Raw genomic sequence first — 20,995 nt, 5'->3', positions numbered from 1 at the left:
TTCTTGGAACTGTACAAAGTGAGTGTAACCTGTCAGGTCTTGTTACTGAAGCCCACTGCAGAGCGAAAATTCATTATTTAGTGGGAGACGTTTCATCACTAACCAACTTAAGTGGTGCATCTCTATCAGTGACGCTCCACGTAGAGGATTCCCTATCAGGAAAGCCGAGTTTCAAATCCTGTGGCCGTAGATACCCAATTATTCACAAAACACACCAGTCCTTATAATTGATGTGTCAAAAATCTGTGGGAAACTGGGTGTGTGCCCTCAAGTTGCTATCATTTACACCAACACCATTTAGAGCATGTTTCCTCCCCTGTTTCACACTGCAAAGTAATTGACTTATGTCCTTAACAGTTTTTGATGTGGGAACAAGTTGGAGAATATTTTGAGAAAGCCATAAACTAAAGAGTCAGACTCTTTGGTGTTTGAGGTCTACCAATAAACTTCTGAGGTAACGAAAATAAGTGGACAGGAAAAAATTGTGAGTAAACTGCAAGAAAAAGGTATTTTGGCAGTGTGGGGAACTGATAGAAGAGCACAACAAAGCTAGTTAGCAGTGCTAAACACAACTATTGCATAATATTAGTGAGAGTGAACAAAACAAACTGTCAAAAGAGCAGACCTGGCTCAAGTTCCTGCTCGTCACTCAGTTCAGGATGACAAATAGGCAAAGTATTTTTCAAAAGAAAGGAGACTGACTCAGTTGAGGTACCTAGAGGCTGGAATCTATTAACCCCTTCAGCGCGGATTACCGCGCCGTGCTGAAGGTTCGTTGCGCGGCGGGTCCGTGACGGAGCGGTTCCGTCATGCGCACAGCGCGACTGACGCGCATGACAGAACCGCTCCGTCGCACGCATCGAAGGGCTTAAACAGTGAGAATAAGTATTACCTCTAAGACCATAAATTTGCCACTTTCGTTCAATACATAGGGACAACCTATTTTCCTACATGTCTGTTCAACTAGTGAATTGGATTGTTTGTTATACACTTAAACTCGTGGGTCAACAAGCAAAACATAAATAATTCCAAATACTCAATATTTAGTTTAGATATTTCATCAATGCGGATGTTTTTTATATATATTTTTTTTTCAAAACTTAAATACATACGTTTTTCTTTTACTACCACTTTACGTATTAGTGCATGCTTGTGATACAATAAATATTCTATATACAGTTCATGAAATACAAAATACATAAATCACTACAAGTATTCATCAGTAATTTGACAAATGAAGAGGGTCCTACTTCATTACTTTCATATATCGGCATGTTATCCTCTGCTTATCCTCGATATTTAAATTAATACACGGTCCAAAAAGTGAAAAGGTCAGAGCACGCCTTGATACGTTCGTTTTATCTGTTCAAACCACAAGCTGTTGGCTAAACTGAGAAGTCCATGATCTCTATTCCAATTCAATGTGGCAATACTCTTGGCGTGAAAAAAGTCAGTGAAGGGTGTGCCGACACGTTTCGACCTTCGTGTGGGGACCAAGAGGATTCTAGGAAGATCTTCCTCAGGGCTGGGACTTTCTGTGTAGGACACTAGGGATTAAAAGATTTTTTGAATGGAGGTTACTATATTGTTCTGAACAGAATAGTGTGACTAAAAAGACTATTTAGCCCCTGAGTTGTGGGCCTCGCATTATGAGGCGCAGTTTACCACTTCCACTCATAGTAGTGACCACTTTCAAATGCCCACTCCTACTACAGCTTTGCACTTTACCATATTAGAGGTCGCATCCATTCTTAAAATGATCCCGAGAGGTAGGGCCCCCGGCCCGGACTGCATTCCGGTGGACCTGTTTTAGCATGATAAAGAAGTTTGGGTAACCTACATACAGATAGTGGCCAATGCAATAGCGAGTGGCGCCCCCCTTCCAGACACTTGGTTTGGTGCTGAAATTCTCCCGATATATAAAAAGGGTGATCGTTCCCTACTAAGTAACTACAGGCCGATAAGTCTTATTAATTCCATCCAAAAGATCGTCGCCAGGCTAGTGTTGGGCAGAATCCAGACCTGGATAGATAAAATGGATATTCTGTCCCCACTACAGGCGGGGTTCCGCCCATACACTAGCACTATAGATCAGGTTTTTAGACTTATGCTAATTTACTGGCGGGCTGTTATTATCGGAGGGGGTTCAATTTATGCGGCTTTTGTCGACCTCAAATCCGCATTTGGCTTGGTCCCTCGAACCAAAATGTGGAGCGCCTTCATGGATATGGGGATGCCATTGGATGTACTGGCCATTTTAGTTAAATTACATGAGTTTAACTATGCACAGGTATGCTGGGGCATGCATGGGAATGTTATGGACAGGTTCTCTGTCACAAAGGGGGTAAGACAAGGGTGCGTGTTGGCACCAACCCTGTTTTCTTCATTTATTAACAGGGTGGTTTAGTATTTTTTTACCTATCATACAGATGCCTCTACACTTGCTGGAATTAAGATACCCCTGCTCATGTTCGCGGACGATACCTTGATCCATTCAAAGACCCAGAAATGGATGCAGTCTCCCTGTCTCGATTCGAGGTCTTTTGCCGTGATAACGAGCTAGTGATAAATGTGTAGTAAACTAAGTTTATGGTTTTTCACAAACATAAAGCTATAAAAGGGAGAGTCTTTATGAATAACGTCCTCCTGGATCAGACAGATGTATTTACCTATCTGGGGATTACACTAGGTAGGAGACTGAATTGGAAAGCCCAGATTGAGATGCTGGTCCTTAAACACGCCCAACTAGCTGGAGCGCTCATAAAAGAACACAGGCTTTCACAGACCAAGCCCATTGCCCCCCTTAAAGATTTATAATTCTAAAATTAGCTCTTCGGTATTGTATGGTGCTGAGCTTTGGGGCTCTGAGGATTTATCAACTCTTACTGTCGCACAAAATAAATTTATGAGAGCACTAGTTGGCCTCCCTCAATCAACACCACTTACGCCCTTATATTTAGACCTGGGTTGTAACACCATCGAGGCTACAGCACGTTTAGACCCATTGCACTTTGGAGAAGGCTCTGGATTACTCCTGAGCTCTCTTTGTATGCTAAAGCTCTCTATGAAGTACGGGGGCAGATTGCCTACATAGGATTTCTTGAGTAGTTTGTGGGGGGATCCTGATAACAACATATTTCTGTCAAAACAAGAGTTTAAGGCAGCATATTGGAACATGGTCAAGACTAAGCGCTTCTCAACTGTAACTAGATCCATCCTGTCAAGGGGATTTTTGGAGCTCAAACATGATACTGAGTTTGAAGCTTATTGGGATGTCATTACCAATCCGGGTGACAGGAAGTTGTACCACTAATTCAGGGTGGGTTTCCTCCCCATAACAGTCTTCACAAGTAGTTGGCATCCCCCGTCAGATGACAAATGCATTACATGTCCAACACAGATCGAAACAGTAGCACACACTTTTTTTGTATGCCCAGCCTATAAGATTCCTAGGAAAAATTGGCTTAAGCCAATTTATTCCAATTTGGGAACAAGATCAGGCGTGGAAGCATAAAGGATTCTAAAGACAAATGCACAGGAATCCATAGTGATTGCAGTTGCTAAGTTTTTGAGTTGGATGTGGGTCATCTGTGCTAAACAGATGAGGGTATACCTATCCTGTCAGACATAACAAATGCTTTAGTCTCAATGGTTGGAACTGTAGTCCTACTTTTATGCTAGTCATGCTTTATGGTGTGTTTTATGCATTTTATTATGTATTAATTAATCTTTTAAATACTGTTTTTAATGAATAGGTGTTTTATCCTATTGTGGGCTGATTTTAGCTATAAACTGGTCATGGAATTTTACTCATTTTTGCTATTATGTTTTTTTAAATTCTAGTAATTCTATGTCTTTTATGATTATAATAATCAAAATAAAGACTAACTGAACTGAACTGACTATTTAGCCAAATACTATTCATTGTCGTCATTCCTATTGTCAGATGGAATACATCTCTCATGGTGGAGTCCAAATTTTGTTTCTCCACGTGTAGATACATGTTTCACTTATATATTCACTTGCTTTCTGTAGGCAAAACATGAGAGGGGAGGTCAAGTCAGGTTTTATTACTTATGGTTAGTAAAATGGCAAGTGGCATTGTTCTACCTTTCATCATTCATGTGAAGTGCTTAATATGGAGAAAGCTGCTCATTAGTCATGGAATCTGGCCGTCCGTTTTAGGAACATGGACTGATGGGCATCATTGTATGTTCCCATGCACCTTGTTGTGTCAGAATTTAAAAATACTTAGTTACGCTGTGCAGGGAAAGGACTCGAGTTGGGCAATTGCTTTAATGTGTGCGTCAGGTTTAGGGGCAGCGACTGCTTAGTAACGTTAATTTTTGTTGTTGACATTCAGCCTGGTGGGCCGGAACTAGTGGGTGCTCGGTTAGGAATCCCGCATGCAGTACGGCATTGTCTATCTTATTGCCGGCGTTCTAGTAGTCCATTACCTTAGGTTATGCTCTGGAGCTCAGTCTCCAGGTACAAATTTTCGTGCTCCGCCGCACACGTCCGGCTGCTGAGGCGAGCAATTCACGGCATCCAACTTCCGTGTTCGTCATGTTGTTAGCGTGGTCCTATCTCATTTGATTTGTGCGTTCTCTGCGTGATCTCGTGCTATATCCTGTTTGTTGTCTGACTTTTGGTTGCCATAGCTACTGGGTAGCCTTTAATGGCATGTATCGTCCGGATTCTGATTGAAAGGAGTGCGATTTTCCAATTGATTTACTGAGGCAGGGGAATGTGATATCGTATTTCAGCATTTTTTGCCACAAACATAATCGTTGCATGAAAGAGTTTTTAAGCGCAATGCATAATTTCTGAAAGTTCATTCAGGCCGTTGTCTGTTGTACCCAATTTTAAGATGTATTTTGCTTCAAAATTTGCCAAGAGAGTGTCTGTCATTCGATCTTTTATGTGTTCCAAAACTGTCTACTTCATTTCGTGTGGTGCAAGGTTCTTTTCTAGACAGTGTTTCACCATTGGCGCAGATAGTATTTTGCATTTGATGCGTCATCTGTGTTGTGTGATGCAAATTTTTATTTGCTGTGTGGTCTTTCCCACGTATGCCAGTTGGCATAGCCAAATTACACAATAGACCACATTAAAGGAGTTACAGTCAGTAAATTCATCATGTCTGATATTTTTATTTCCATAGGTGAAGACACTGCATTCAATAGTGCTACTACAAGAATTACAATTTCCGCACCTATTGTGGCCCTTGACTGGAGGTAGTGCTAACATAGATTGTAGTGTGAGTTGAGTTCTTTTCTTTTTAGTGTTGGCCCCCACCAGATGGTCTTTGATGCTTCTGTTCTTTTTTAGGGCAAAGATTTGTAATTCTTTGAAGATTGCCAACCCTTTCATGCTCTGCCAGGTCCTTTTGACGATCTTTTTAATTTCATTAGTGGAGCCGGGACCCGGAGAATGTGGTCACACACGCAAGGGGAATTTTTTTCGTTTTTTCTCTAGGTGTTAGAAGGGACTCTCTAGGTGTATACCACGCCCTTTTCATTGCTCGTTTAGTCAGTTTTATAGGATATTGCCGTTCAACCACCTTTTCCAGGAGTATTTTTGCGTTAGAGAAGTAGTCTTCCTTCTTGGAACAGCTACGTCTTATTCTTAAAAACTGGCTAAATAGGAGATAGTCTTTCAGATTTCTCTGATGGAATCTTGAAAAATGGAGCAGCGTGTTCCTGTCCATTTTTTTACTGAATAAGGAAGTAATGATGGTATCTTTGTCATGATTGATCATCAAATCAAGAAAGTTGATTTCCTCATTACTTGAATTGAGAGTGAATTGAATATGCAAATTTCTCTGATTAAGCCGCACATGGAACTCTTCTAGTTTTTGGGGTGTTCCTCTCCAGAGCATAAATACGTGATCTATTTACCCTTGCCATATTTTATTATGGCCATCAAAAGGGTTGTTGTTATAGATCCAACGATCTTCATAGAGTGCCATGAATATTATGGCCTATTCTGGGGCAAATGGACACCCCATCGCGGTACCTTTGATCTACAGGTATTGCTCATCATTAAACTCGAAGAAGTTGTACTTGAGGCATATCTTACCCAGTTCCACCAAAAATGATGTCGGAATAGCATGTGGTCTTGGTCGTTTCTCCAGGAAGTGGTACATAGCTTCCAGTCCCTCTTCTTGTGGTATATTTGTATAAAGACTTACGATGTCTAGGGTTACTAGGAGCTCATTCTCATGATCAAAGCTTTGTCCTTCTAACATGGTGAGTGCTTGCATTGTATCTTTTATGTAGCTGGTAGAAGAGCTTGCTAGGGGTTTCAAGAACGTATCAATGTATTTAGCCTGTCTCTCAAGGATTGAGTTGACTCCTGAAATTATCGGTCTACCAGGGGGGTTCACAGCATCTTTGTGAATCTTTGGGAGCACGTACATCAGTGGCGTCCTTGGGTTTTGATTAAGAAGGAATTTTGCTTCTTGTTTTGACAGCTATCCGTTCTCTTCCCCTGTTTGAATCAATGTTTCAAATTTGCCAGAGATGGTCTTGGTCAGGTCTTGATCAATTTTGCGATAGTGATCTTCATTCGCCAATTGTCAATAAATTACAGCCTCATACTTTGCTCTTTCCATAAGAACAATGGCTCCGCCTTTGTCGGCCGGCTTTATTATAATTTCTTGGTTGTTTTTCAGATCTTCTAATGCCTTTTGTTCTTCTTTATTCATGTACCATCAGATGTATTTTCATTTGTTGTCCAGGGCATCCAGGTCTTTCAGTACATTCTTTTCGAAGACGAGGAGTTCGGATGGTATACCTCCTGATGGTGGAAAAACATGGACGGATCTCTTAGACCAGAATAGCTCCTGTCTGGGTTATAGGGTTTGTCAGCAAAAAACACTTTGAGTCTCATCTTCCGGAACAATTGGATTATTTCAAGTTTCATTTGGCTTATGTCTGGTCTTTTTGATGGTATAAATGATAATCCTTTTGTGAGTATCTGGATTTCTGCAGTCCTTAAATCAAGCTTGGTTAAGTTGTAAATCGGGCTTGTCGTATTATTCACCATCTGTAGGTGTTCCTCCGGGTGGTTATTTTGCCCTGGTATTGGATTGTATTGGGGTTCGGGTTGTTCCACTGTACGCTTCTGTTTCTTGCTTTTGGGCCGGCGTTGCCCCGTCCTTGAAAAGGTTGTGGTCCTTGAAAGAAACATACTTGTTGGTTTCCTCTGGAGCTAGTGGAAGGTTCCGCGTCACTTGTGTTATCTGAATAGGACGAATCATTTGAAAATGTTATAAGTTGTTTCCTGCTTTTTCCTCCATACATCCTAAGGATACCAGTGTTGCTTTGTTGTATGTAGTAATTCTTGTCCAGATAAGGGTAAGCCCTTGCTTCACTAAAATTCAGGATGTCCTTCCAAGTAGGCAAAGTAGGCACCAGCCTATGGGCCCCACTCCTTTTATGGGCCCTGTGACAGTGGATCAAAGTAATATTGATATGATCTTGAAAGAAAATTACAATCAAGCTTTCTTAAATTGTTTCCAAAAGATGGAAAAGAATGAATCAACTCAAAGAAACAAAAACTTTATATTAAAGGCTAAGTAGAGAAAATACTGTATTAATGTGATGTATCCATTAACAACTTAAAATACAAAAACCAGAGACATCAGATTCACATAACTGTCTCTTTAAAGCTCATCTTTTGGCGGCAGTCAATTTGTAAATAAATCCAGTTGAAAGTATGTACGTGTCATGTACAGTACTGATGGCCATCTCCATCTAGCAACCGACATGCACAATACTTATATTTAACTACAAGCACATTTTTTTGTTAAATAACATTATTAATTGTTAATGTAAAATGTGTTTATTAAAATTGTTGTTTGGAAAAATTAAAAACGTACTAGGAGATAATTTGCGAGTGGGGACCCACATTTTCAACTGCCTAGGTGCTGCCACAGGGTTTAATCTGGCACTGTCATCACTTCATTTTGGACAACAAATCTATCACACAAGCTCTGCTCTAAGACGGAATGACTCAATCTGAGGGTGTCAGAGAACAGAACATCTGAGGGCATCAATATCCGTGCAATCTGTTGAGTCACATTGATCTTATTGAATAGCTAAATGTAACATAACGTCTTTAAAACCTGTGAGAAGTTAGTGCTGATGGTCACCAAGGAACATGGACACTCCATCAAAGCCAATGCCATGGACATGATACTATGCTCCTTTGTCCAATCATAGCTTTTAAAAAATACCACAATAGCGACTTCCTGCACCCAGAGTTCAACATATGTACTGCAATCTCCCATGTTCATTCAACTTCTACTGTACAAAGGCTTGATTATGTTGGTTACCCTTGTACCACCATTGACATTCATTCATCCTTCTGCATACTGGGCAACATTACAAAGATCTTCCGGTTATATTAATTCTCACATGTCTGAATTGCACGACCACAATAATGTATAATAGTGAAACAATGGCATGGAAACAGCAGATGTCAAGACGAAAGACAAGGCTGGAGTAGGCTGAAACAGTAGACAGGATTCAATTATAATTCAAGCCTGTGAAGGAGAGCCCCTCTCATGCAGCAACCGCAATCTTTGTCAGAGCGGCGCCTCAAGCAAACTCCAACTTAACCTGTGTGTAACACTCTGGTAGCTTGGCAGAAAAGCAGTCAGGCTTAACTTGGGGGCATTGTGTACAGTATTTGTACAGGACTCCAAACAGTAATGAAGTGAAAACATAACACACAAAAACCTACACCAATTTACAATAATAAAGTACATTTTAATAACTAATTCAAGACCAAAATGACAAAAATCTAATCAGTAAAACCAGAGATATGCAATATTAAAGATGTAAGTAAAAATAGCATCAAAAAGCACAGTGTCACTTGTGGACATTCATTTGCACTACATGTGGGCAAAGTAACAAGTTCGGCCTAACCATGATGGAGTGTGGACCGGCTTCAGGGACCCAATTAGGCCCGCTAAAAAAGCATACCTTAAATCCTGGCTGCAAAGAGTTGGGGAATCCACTTTGGAGGATGCTTCGTGCAGCGAAGTCGATGCGAGGTCCTTGTCTGATATTATTGTGCTGGGTCATTTCTGTGGAGCTCCAAGACTCTGATATGAGGTGCTGTGTCATCAGCAAGGAGGCTGTCAATGAGGGGGCCTGCGATGGGAGGCCCTGCATCGAGGTTGCATTGTGCACCCGCTGATTCCAAAGATTCTGCGGAGCATGCAATGGGGAGTCCTGCGTCATCATCGAGGCTGCCATCGATGAGAGGCTTGCAATAAGAGGGCCTACATCAAGGATGCAATGGGCAGCAGCAGTTTCAATGGGCCTGCTGACTGCTAGAGCGATGCAAAGTCCTTATGTCTGGAAAGTCCACGCACCCGGCGATGCATCGGTTCTGCTCTGAGCTGTGGTGCACATCAGGAGCGATGTGTGGGTTCTCCTCAGTCGACAGAGGGGCTTACAAGCACCTTCAAGCCCACTTCCAAGGGTCCAGGAGTGGGGTTGCACCACTTCACAGGGTAGGACTCACAGATGGCAGTGAACAGGTGCTGGGTTCAAGATTGTAGGAAGCTGTTATATTCCTGAGGCTTCTGATCAGGAGGTCAGCCAACTAGCCCTTGGAGTCACTCCAGGCTCTTGCATTTAGAGATGCAGGTCATGTCCTTCTCACCTAGGCAAGAAGGCAGCAGGGCAGAACAGCAGGGCAGCACTCATTCAGAGCAGCGTTACAGCAAAGTGGCAGTATTTTCAGCAGCACAGCAGTCATTCTTTCTGAGAGAGTCCACAGGTCCAGAAGTGTACTGAAAAGTTGGTGTCTAAGTTCCAATAAACAGAGGTGCTTGGAAGTTCCTGCCTCACAGCCCTGGCTCCGGATTGTCTGGGGTCACAATTGACTAGTTTCAATTCTTTGTGAGAGTGTCCAGGAAGAACCTTTGTGGTGTGCAAGTATGTAGGTGACAGCTCCTCCCCTCATTAACTCAGAGTGGCCCATCCTGCCAACACCTAGCTATCCTTTGCTCCACTACTAGACTAGGAGCAATACACAATGACCAACTGCAAATTACACCTAGTCATGTGACCCAGTACACAGGCAGCAGAAAGCAAATTGTTGGGATGTTGGAAAAGGAAAAGACCATCTTTCTAAAAGTGGCGTTTTCATAATTGTGAATAAAAATCTGACTTTACTATTAAAGAGGTCTTTTAATTACAATTCTGTCGACACCAAACTTGATGTGTCTGCCTGCTCCCAACTGAAATTTCCAGCATATTAATTGTAATAAGTTAACTGCAATGTTATCCTATGGGAGAGGTAGGCCTTGCAGTAGTAAAAAACAAATGTAGGAGTTTTCCCCACCTGGACATATAAATGTAACATTTTAAATCCACTGTACCTTGCCCTCTGGGCTGTGTAGGGCCTACCTTAGGGGTGACATATGTATTAACAAGCATTTGCAAAGCAATTGGTCTCGCCTTTGAGACCTTGTAAGTATTTAGCCATGCAGCACATTATCCTGGCACTCAATCGCAACTGTAATGTGCGAGTGCTCGTAGCGTCAACTGCCTAGCTATGATAACTATAAATGATAGACATGGAAATATCTGTAAAGGAACTGTCACATTGATACCAACTAGTTACAGACCATTAAATGTAGAAATCCCATGGAAACACTATTTCTGCCACATATTCCTGAATAGTACTACAACTGCATATTTACCGAAAAACTCTATGGCCTTCATTCAGAGTTTGACAGTATTCCTGATTAAGCAGGAAACACAAGTTACCAAATGGTGAAAACAAAATGTGTAGTCGCTCTGCATGCATTCTTATCACAGAGTTGTATAAAGATGAACATGTCCCAGATAAATGGCACGGATATCGGGAATTAACTGCAAAAAGTTGTGTGGAAACAGATTTCAACAGTTATTTCCCATTCTAAAGGGTAAAACTTGTAACAGGGCAGGAATGGGACACCTGAGTGTGCTATTAGCACCTCATGAAAAACTGATCTTCAAAATAAGGACCTAAATGTGTAGTTGAGTGGGCATGTCTCCACCTGTTTGGTTTCCAGAACTACATTTGCTCACCAATCATAGGTTTGCTTCAGGCTTTCATATTTGTGTTTTTTGGTGACTGTTTCCTTGGTGGATATGTTTCCTCCCTCAAGTTAGCAACAAGAGCAGGAAAGCAAGACCCTGAATCTAGATTTTTTGTTTGTTTTGCAAATGAAAACCTAGTTTGTTTTACCTTAATTTAAATTATAGCAAAAGACAGGCTCTCCAAAATCACGACCGTAACTTTGTTGAAGCAACTCATTGCTTTTGTCTCCCTGAAGAGCGCAGCCTAGCTGGAGCAGATCCGGCAAACATGCGAACCTGTACACTCCTGGATCCAGCTAAGAGGGCTCCCTCCATGAAGGACCAGGAGGAAAACAAGCTGTGAATGGGCCTGCAATGACCATACAGGAGGAGGGTGGAGGGGCCGTTGCATACTGGACTGTGTGATGGCCAAACAGAATGTTATTTCAGTGAATTCACCAGAAAGAGAGCTAAACAGACAAAGGAGGGACTTTCACAGAAATGCACGAATAAGAAGCCAGCATTTCTGAATGTCACTGATAGTAACCAATGGCAATTGGTGAGTTTGCCAAACCCCACAAAAGAGATATAACAGGTCGATTGAAGCTTGACCTAAAAAGGAAGGTTAAAGCCTGGCAAGTGGTTTATCTTGCCAAGTTGATATGGCAGTTTAAAACTGCATACACAGCATGCAATGGCAGGCCTGACACATGTTTAGAAGGGCTACTTAAGATACAATCAGTGCTTCAAGCCCACCAGTAGAATTCAATTTACAGGTCCCATGTGCATGTTGTACCATTTTACTATCAACTTATGAATAAATTAAATGTGCCAATTGAGTGTAAGCCAATTCCACCAAGTTTTAACAATCACAAGCACTTAAACACTGGTTTGCTGTGGTAAATTTTTCAGAGTCCTAATGCCAGCAAAAAGGAGATCAGCATAAAATAGTAGGGCTGAAGGCAAAAAGCTTGGGGAAAGACCACCCTAAGGCTGTACAAGCCTAATAATTTTGAATGAAACTGGTCAACCTTGGAAGACTGTAATGAAGAGAACTGTGCTCCTATTGAGGATTTACAAATGATGATACAAGTCCACTATCACAACTTCACCTACTTTTTTAGATGTTTTCTACTTTTTTGTTTTCTACTACAACTCAATAGGGAGTTTTATTGTACTATATCTACAATGCCTCAGCTGTTATTCTTATTTGCGCACATACATTCTGTGTCAAAGAAGGAGAGAGAGGTGCTTAGAGGGCAACTTGCTTAATAGTGCAGTTCACTTCACTTGTCCAGCGTTCAATGTTTTTTTCTCAAGAAATCCTTCAACATGAGACCATATATTGATTTCCATGGCCTTTTTGACACATACAAAATAGGGCACATTTCAACATTACTAAAGTTTGAGCATCTTTACTCGCAATGTAGGTGGCAAATACGGTAATGATGTTGACCTGGGAAAATAGGAACAAGGGACAGTACAGACTGCAATTGTCATATAGGTAGCTATGTATCCATCATGCAGTATCATTTAGAAGAGGTGGCCTGTTTTAAACCATTCAGCTACATTTTAAATCAGAGGAATGCATGGTCTACAATGCAACATCACAGCTACCTACCCAAGATTCAGAGAGCACCTTTTTTATGGTATGTTAAACCAATATGTTATGGTTTATATGAATGAAATCTCATTTTCTCCAAAGCCCTGAAAGAACTTAGGGCACATGGGTCCTCCATCTTGACTCAGTTGAGGCAGGGCCATCTGATATGCATGTGAGTAAAATTTGAGTTTGACGATGGCAACATTAAATATCTTGGATATCGTATATTTTCTAGGGGCATATTTATACATTACTAGAAGGCTTCCATGACTCTTCATTAGCAAGCCTGACATTGATAAAAGAGACTCAACGTTTTCTTGGCTTGGCTACATTTTGCTACTATATCAATGCAGAATGTGCTCATTGCATCTGTCCCACTTCTAGAGTCTTTAAAAAAAACACCTAAAGAAAGGATGAAGTTGGAAAAAAGTGAGCATGCAATTCAAGATCTAAAGAAGGCATTTATGCAAGTATTCCTATTAAGACATCCTGCCACTTCCCATCAATTTATTGTGGAGACCAATGTATCTGACAAAACTGTGGTGCTGTTGTGTTGTACAAAGTAGAGTAGGATGATACGCTGAAGCATTTGACCTCTTGTCCTATCATGTATGTTATGATCACATCTAATTAGTCCTGGAATGGGAATTGATAGCTTTGAAACATGCAATTTGTGGAGATAATCATTGATGGAAGTTCAAAAATCTTTAGAAGATAGCCCAGGAATGTGCAATTGCTACCCAACTTGCAGTTCAAAAGCAGTAGACAAGTGCATTGGGTTTATTTCTTATAATAAGAATTATATTTCACCTGTATTCTGGAGTCTAAGAATGTGATTGCTAATGTATTTTCCAGGTGTTACTCAGTGGATCAAAGACATTGCCATTGGGCTCATCCAGATTGTTTCTTTAGAGAGTCTAGATTGCTCAAGTGCAGAGGAGTGAGACTGAAATTGATGGCATATAAGGCAAAGCACCAGTGGTATATCATCCTCATTTCTATTAGAAATCCTTATTTATGTCCATTGGCTCCTTACAATAGAAAGTATACAAAATGTGTCATGATTATTCTATTTCAGGACACAGAGGCGTGTAGTCCACACTAGACCTTGTTCTTCAGTCTCTTTGGTGGCCTTCTGAATATACTGATGTAGAAAAAAATAAGAAGCTGTTCAATGTATGCTGATGACAACTCTGTAAACACAAAGTCATACTGATACTTGATCACTTTACTTTTTGTACCAGACCCTGCATCCAAGATTCACAAATTTCCTCTAAAGGGTGTCATCCTAGTCAAACATGATACCGTCAATATCTATATTTCTCTACTTGAAAGGTGATACAATTAGCAGTTGCTTTTATGATGTAATATCGCTGACATAAATAGTGTGATGCTAATAATCTCCCAAAAATATTGAGGACACAAATATCAACTTTACATACTTTCCACGTAAGATACAAAAATATTGCCAACAAAAATATAGCGGACCAAAATATTGTCATAAAATATGCAAGTATAACTATTTTCAAATATAAATTATGCCACTAACTTTAAAATATATAAACCTTAACAAATATAGATATTTAAAAAATATAGAAGTATAATGTGGAAAATACATTAGGAAATTTGTAACTTAGAAACGTAAAGTAAAATGTTCTTCAAAATTAACTCAAACACATATTAAACATATTATGGAAATAAGTACACTTATTAAATAAAGGTGATTGATAAGAAATACTACTAATAATAATTAAGAATGAATAAAACGCTCTTTATTAAAGGTTATAAAAATAAACATATACAATACAATTATTTAATAACACTAATTTCTTAAAAAAATAAAAGTATATAAGAACAAATTCAAGATAAAATACACGTTCAAATTAAAACACAATGAATATGTTAAAAAACATAAAAGTCTTCTTACTCCCTCGCACTCACTGCATACGTCAAGGCGGATGCAGAAACCAGCAATTCAACATATTAATAAAACAATAGAGCCTACCAGGTTAGCTACAACAGCCCCTGCAGCCCTCTGTAGAGGAAACAAACAAAATGGGGTGTTGCCGCATGAGTTAATTATCACAACCCCACCCGCTAAAATAAGTGGACACTTGAGTACGAGGAGACACAAGCAGAAAACTGCTTACACTGACTTAGGAACAACTCAAGCACCCAGCATAAGGAAAAAAGGGGTCTTTGTAACAGAGCTCTCGCAAAGTCCCAGAAAAGCTCCCGGATATGAGGCAATAAAGTCAGTACAACAAGCCAACCAAACAGTGGATTAAGCCAAGTTGCAAGCAGTATGAGGTCAGGAACAATTCGGCAAGCACCTATGAGCAAAATCAGGAAAAGAGCACTTAAAAAAGACCCAACCCTTACTCCAAACAAAAAGAAAAAGAAAGAGAAATCCACTTCGCAAAAAGAGAGGCTGGTCTCAGTTCCAACACCAGAACCAGCACTTTTCAAATTCGGTGGGAAAAACGGGAAGCAGAAATTCCACTTTTTAAAGGATCCAATGCTCCCCAGAAGAGACGCTTGGCTTTCAAAGCCCAATAATACCAAAAAAAAAACTACAACCCCAACAAAATCAGCAGAAATAAGCCCTTTACCTTTGAAACTGCAAGCAAAACTACAGCAAACAAGTAAAAGTACACCACAAAATAGGAAACACGGACAGGAACTAAGCACAGGGGTAGCAAAACAACACCAAATAAGTAATATAACCCCACAAAATAGAAAAAACTACAACCCCAACAAAATCAGCAGAAATAAGCCCTTTACCTTTGAAACCGCAAGCAAAACTACAGCAAACAAGTAAAAGTACACTACAAAATAGGAAACACGGACAGGAACTAAGCACAGGGGTAGCAAAACAACACCAAATAAGTAATATAACCCCACAAAATAGGAAATATGGTCAGGAAAAAAGCGTAGGGGCAGCTGAACAAGAAAAAGTATCTATTAAAAGATGGGAGATAAAAACAACAGCACAGATACATCAGCCCTTGGTTTCATTAGAAATAAGTAAGGAAGGGAAACTTGGAAAGAGTCAAAATAAAAAAGGAGGCTCAGGACAAACTGGTACCAAGATAATTTACATAAGGAAGAATGGACTAGATCCTACTCCATTTCAGAGGAAAAAGACCTTATTGAAGCCCTGGAATTCAACACACAAACGGAAGGGGATTTTCGTGCAAACAAGTAAGGGAATACCGCAGAAGTCGGCCTGTCTCCAAAAAGGAAAATTAGGGAGGAAAGGGGGGGGGGCGCCTCAGCACCCATTAAACTCTCATTTAATCTGGACCAACAGGAGGAACAAAACAACAAGAGAACTGGCCAACCCCAAGAAAGACTAAAACCCCAATCACCCCCAATTACGATTCCGTCAGTTAGCACAATTGACTCAATGGCGGGGATTTTGACGCAATCCATCGACACAGCCACATGGAGCGAATCGCTGCTAAGAACACTACAGCAAGCAATTGATGTCCTAAATTTTCAATCTGCTAAATTAGATGTTCAGGTTGACCTAATGAACCTAATTGCAGTCCACATAGCAGGAATTAATACAAAACTGGACACAATCACAGCACAAATCACAAAAGGAAATAAAAAAGACGTTCAAGCCAAAAACAAATTGTTAAATCTAAATTGTGGATGTGGTCAGATAATAGACGAACTGGCATCTCTTCCTGAAATACTGACAGAAATTTTAGATATTGTCCAACCACCAGGAAGTACAGACAAAACGCCGATACTAGAAAAAAATTGTGAAAAATACGGAACTCTAGGACAAGTAAAGAAGACGACCGACTCCACGCACGATGATTGTACAAAAACAATGGAAGTCAAGGAAATAAACGGGGTTGGTAAGGCGCAAAGTGCAAACAAAATAGCTCCCACACACAGCTTACCAGATGTTCAAATAAAAAGACAACATAAACGAGCTCGGAAAGCCAGGAAAAACGCTGGTAAAAAAGCTGTCCATGAAAAAAGACAAATCTATTCAATATTCACTCAACAGGCAAATAAGGCCATCGACGATCAAAGTAATAACACATCAAAAGCAGACTCAAGTCGCCTAGGATTAAACACACAAGACCGTACGGGCAGCCCCAGCACATCCCCATAAAGTAAATCTATGTCACCTAAAATAGAACACAGGAAAATACTGAGCCGTCAGAGCGAGGGAATAAAAACTACAAATTATGCACAGACAAATATAGATACCACGAAAACGAGGTCCGAACTCAAAATAGTAACAAAAAACAGGAAGGTGAAACAAAATCATTGGATCCACAAGTCTTATTTCCTAACACAGAAATAAAAAACAGAGAGCAAGTAGACAAAAGTACAAAAATAACGAAACTACAAGCTCAGATACCAGACCAGCCAAGCAGGGTATCATCACCAATATTAAAAACGCCAGGATTACAAACGGAAAGGGGAAAAAAGTATCAGTAACTAAATAAAAATTACCCTGGACAAACAGGGCAGGGTATGCAAACTACCAATTGAAATACAAACCAAAAAGGAAAATGCACGGCTAGACATAAGCCAAAAAATAGTAAAAACAGAATATGAAATAATCGGTGAGGGAACCTTAATATCAAATACTTCCTCACTGGAAAGGGCCTTTGAAGTCAACGTGTGCCAAAAAAGAAATAATGCCTGTGAACCTTTAACGGAAAAAATAAGAACAAATCAAAATCAGAACCAACAAATTGATTTAGTGGATTTTGCCATAAACTAATTTTTTACGCCTGAATATTCAACCAAAGGCAGATTGGATATTTTAAATAGGGGAAATCTATTGAGGCTGTTTAAACAGATTCCAAAATTAAGAAATATTACATCAGCATACCTCTTGGCAATAGAATTCCTACAAATGGAAAAAGGAACAGAGACAGAGGCAACCCGCACAACATGGTCTTCAAATGAAATAACTAACATATTCGAAATGCATCAAATACCCATACCCGCTATTATATAAAGAGGCGCACCAGTCAACCGAGACAAATAAAAGATCACCATCCTCTTTTTTGAGGGGGGGGCGAGAAGTATGACCCCGAAACAACAATTAAGTCAGGAAAAAGGCTTAAACAAATTCAGCCCACGCCCCAGACAGTCAGAAGAAAATCAAGATTGGTCTTGGGTTCCCCAATTCTTGAACCTACAACAATCCTGATGAAAACAAAAACGCCCAAAGGGAACAATGTATAAAGGTCAAATCGATTTCACATAATGAGGAAATGATAACAATCTGCTCCTGGAACACTCACGGTTTCAGAGAAATGGGACAAGACCAGGAGACCGTCTCCTTCTTGGGAAGATTTGACATAATCCTATTACAAGAAACATGGAATCTAACAACAACATCTATAGTCGTATACGAAGACCATCATGTCCTGGCAGAGAAAATGGCACACTATAGACACCCAAGGGGGCTCTCAATATACACTACAGTAAAGCAGGACTAGAAATTAGAAGAACTGGACTCGGGAGAAAATTGGATACAAGCCATGAAACTGGAATGCAAGCGTCCCTCACACACAATCCCATGGCAGTTACTGATTTTAAATATATATATCCACCCGGAAATGAAGAAGAAAAGGGAAAGATTGTCATATCTGATAAACCTGATAAAAACAATGCAAGTGACACATCAAAATTACGAGATGATTATCTCAGGCGATTTTAACTGCAATTTAACAGGGGACTATCTGAACAAGAGAGAGCGCCAAACGGGGTCTGAAGTAAACAAATTTATACGAGAACTGGAAACCTTAGGTTTTACCATACTTAACGGAAATACAAAGGGGGATCAACCAGCTGGCATTACATTTTTTAGTGGAAAGAAACAATCCACCATAGATTACACTATAATCAGTATGGACCGCTTGCACCTAGTTTTTGCATTAATACTCGTCTGGAGAGCGACCATTTCCCTCAAGAAACAGCACTACACATAAACCTGCTTTATAAAAAGAATATAGCAGCCTTAGTCAAAATGCCAGAAACACACAATCAAAGGAGACTTAAGTGGAGAGGAACACATATAAAACAAATAATGGACACTGCATAAATATGTAGAGAACACCGGGTCACAGAGTGCCCATTTATCAGAACAAGATTGGGAGAACCTAGGAATGACCTTGTTAAACAAATTCCCAGTAATCCCAGCAAGCCAATTGACTCATGGTGCCAGAAAAGAACCATGGTACAACATACAGCTGCGAGACCTGAAGAGGAAAATTGCAAAGGATGTAAGAGCCAAGGCCACAGCAGCCAGAATGGGAATAGTTACAGACAATTGTAAAATCCTAAAAATGAGAAAGGAATATAAGGATGTGCAGGAAGGCAAAAAGGGTGTATACTGAAAACCTTTGGGAAAAATTGCTGGGGGCAAACAAATTGCCAAACAGCAGTGAATTTTGGGGGCTAATAAATAATCTAACCAAAGGAATAGGAACACACCAAAATGTGGGAATAAGGGAGTCAGCTTGGATACAATATATTGACAAATTGTATAATAACACACAAAATGTTACTCATACATGGGCAGAAACAAGTTTGAACATATTGGAGGACGCAAAGCAAAACACAACTTCAATAGGTTATTCCAAACTGGAAAAAGTACAATTGGAAGGGGACCAAATGAAACCCATTATTCAAGATGTATAAACCCTTACAACAACTAAACACCTAAAAGTAGTGATGAAAAAAATGAAACTGCGGGCGCCGCAGGGCCAGACTGTCTCCCAAATGCGCTTTTTAAGCACGATCCTGATTTCTGGGCCAACTACCTCACGCCACTTTTTACCCACCTATACTGCGAAAATAAGACGCCAAATTCCTGGAGAGGGAACCTATTTCATCCAATCTATAAAAATAGCAGATGTACTGAGCCTAGAAATTACAGGCTCATTGCCTTGATTGACGTTAAGGCAAAACTTTTCGCATCATGTATTCTACAACAATTACAGGGGTGGATGGAGGAAAAAAGAATAATCCCGAAATACCAAACAGGCTTCAGGCAGGGTATGGGTACCATCAAGAACCTGGCAGCATTGACTATTCTAAATGAAAAAGACACAAGTAAAAAAGCTGGACTTTTTGCATGTAACATCGACCTAAAATCAGCCTATGACAGACTGCCGCAAGATCGTCTTTGGCTGAAACTGAAAGCATGGGGATTAACTCAAAAATTAATTGACATCATAATGTCCCCATATAACGAAACTTGGGCCAGGGTGAAGCTCGGAGACGGCAGCAGAATATCCTCTAAGATAAACATAACCAATGGACTAAAACAAGGCTGTGTCCTTTCACCGAGTCTCTTCAACCTATATATAGCCGATCTAAACAACTACCTGTTAAAAGTAAATGGTCATCCTCCTAAACTGGCAAATGATCCAATTCAGTTCCTGCAAAACACGGACGATATAGTGGTTGTGAGCCAAACCCCAATCGGGTTGCAAAGAGTCATCAACAACCTGACTGATTACTTTGATCAACTAGGCTTAGAATTAAATAGGAAAAAAACTAAGGTGGTGCGACTAGCAGGCCCCAGGCCTGGAAAAAACAAATGGCACGCAAAGGGCGCACAAATTGAGGAAATCAGCTCATATAAATACCTGGGTATTAAACTGGGCCGAAGTATGTCCTTTACGGATCAGAAAATAGATACAAAAGCAAAAGCCCAGTCATTAATTTTTGTTTACAAACAGCTGTATAAGAAACTGCGCTGTCCTTCCCACAGTCACCTTTTGAAAATAATGGCAGCACAACTACTCCCAACACTGGCCTATGGCCTAGAAATATGACATGGTAAAGAAATTTACATTTTAATTGAGTTGCAGACAAAAGTATACAAAGTAGTTTTTAACCTTCACTCCAGCACAGATACGCTTGGAATTTGGCCTTCGGAATCAGGAATATCAAAGAAAAGCTATCTTTGCAAAATTGTGTTGGAAACTCCGAGCATCAGAATCCGGATCTCTGAATAACCTATGCTGGACTGAAATAAGGACCCAGTTTGATCAGAAAGCACCAAACACATCGTGCGAACATCTGAGTACAGCCCAGGAAGTTTTAGACATTCAAGAAGTTTGGGATAGCAAGATAGAAAGAACAACATTTAATAGAGTGTGCAATGCCACAGCCAAGAAATTATCTTTTATGGAAGACAAAAGAAGACTAACCAAACGTCAACATGCCTGGTCTGCAATAAATTCATACACAAAGCTAAAACCCCAAGCTTATTTAGCAGCTCATTTTCGATTAACATTAAAAAAGGGGT

Source organism: Triturus cristatus, chromosome 1_2 (assembly GCF_964204655.1).
Source record: "Triturus cristatus chromosome 1_2, aTriCri1.1, whole genome shotgun sequence".
NCBI lineage: Eukaryota > Metazoa > Chordata > Amphibia > Caudata > Salamandridae > Triturus > Triturus cristatus.
The sequence above is the reverse complement of the archived record's forward strand: the minus strand, read 5'-3'. Positions refer to the sequence as shown.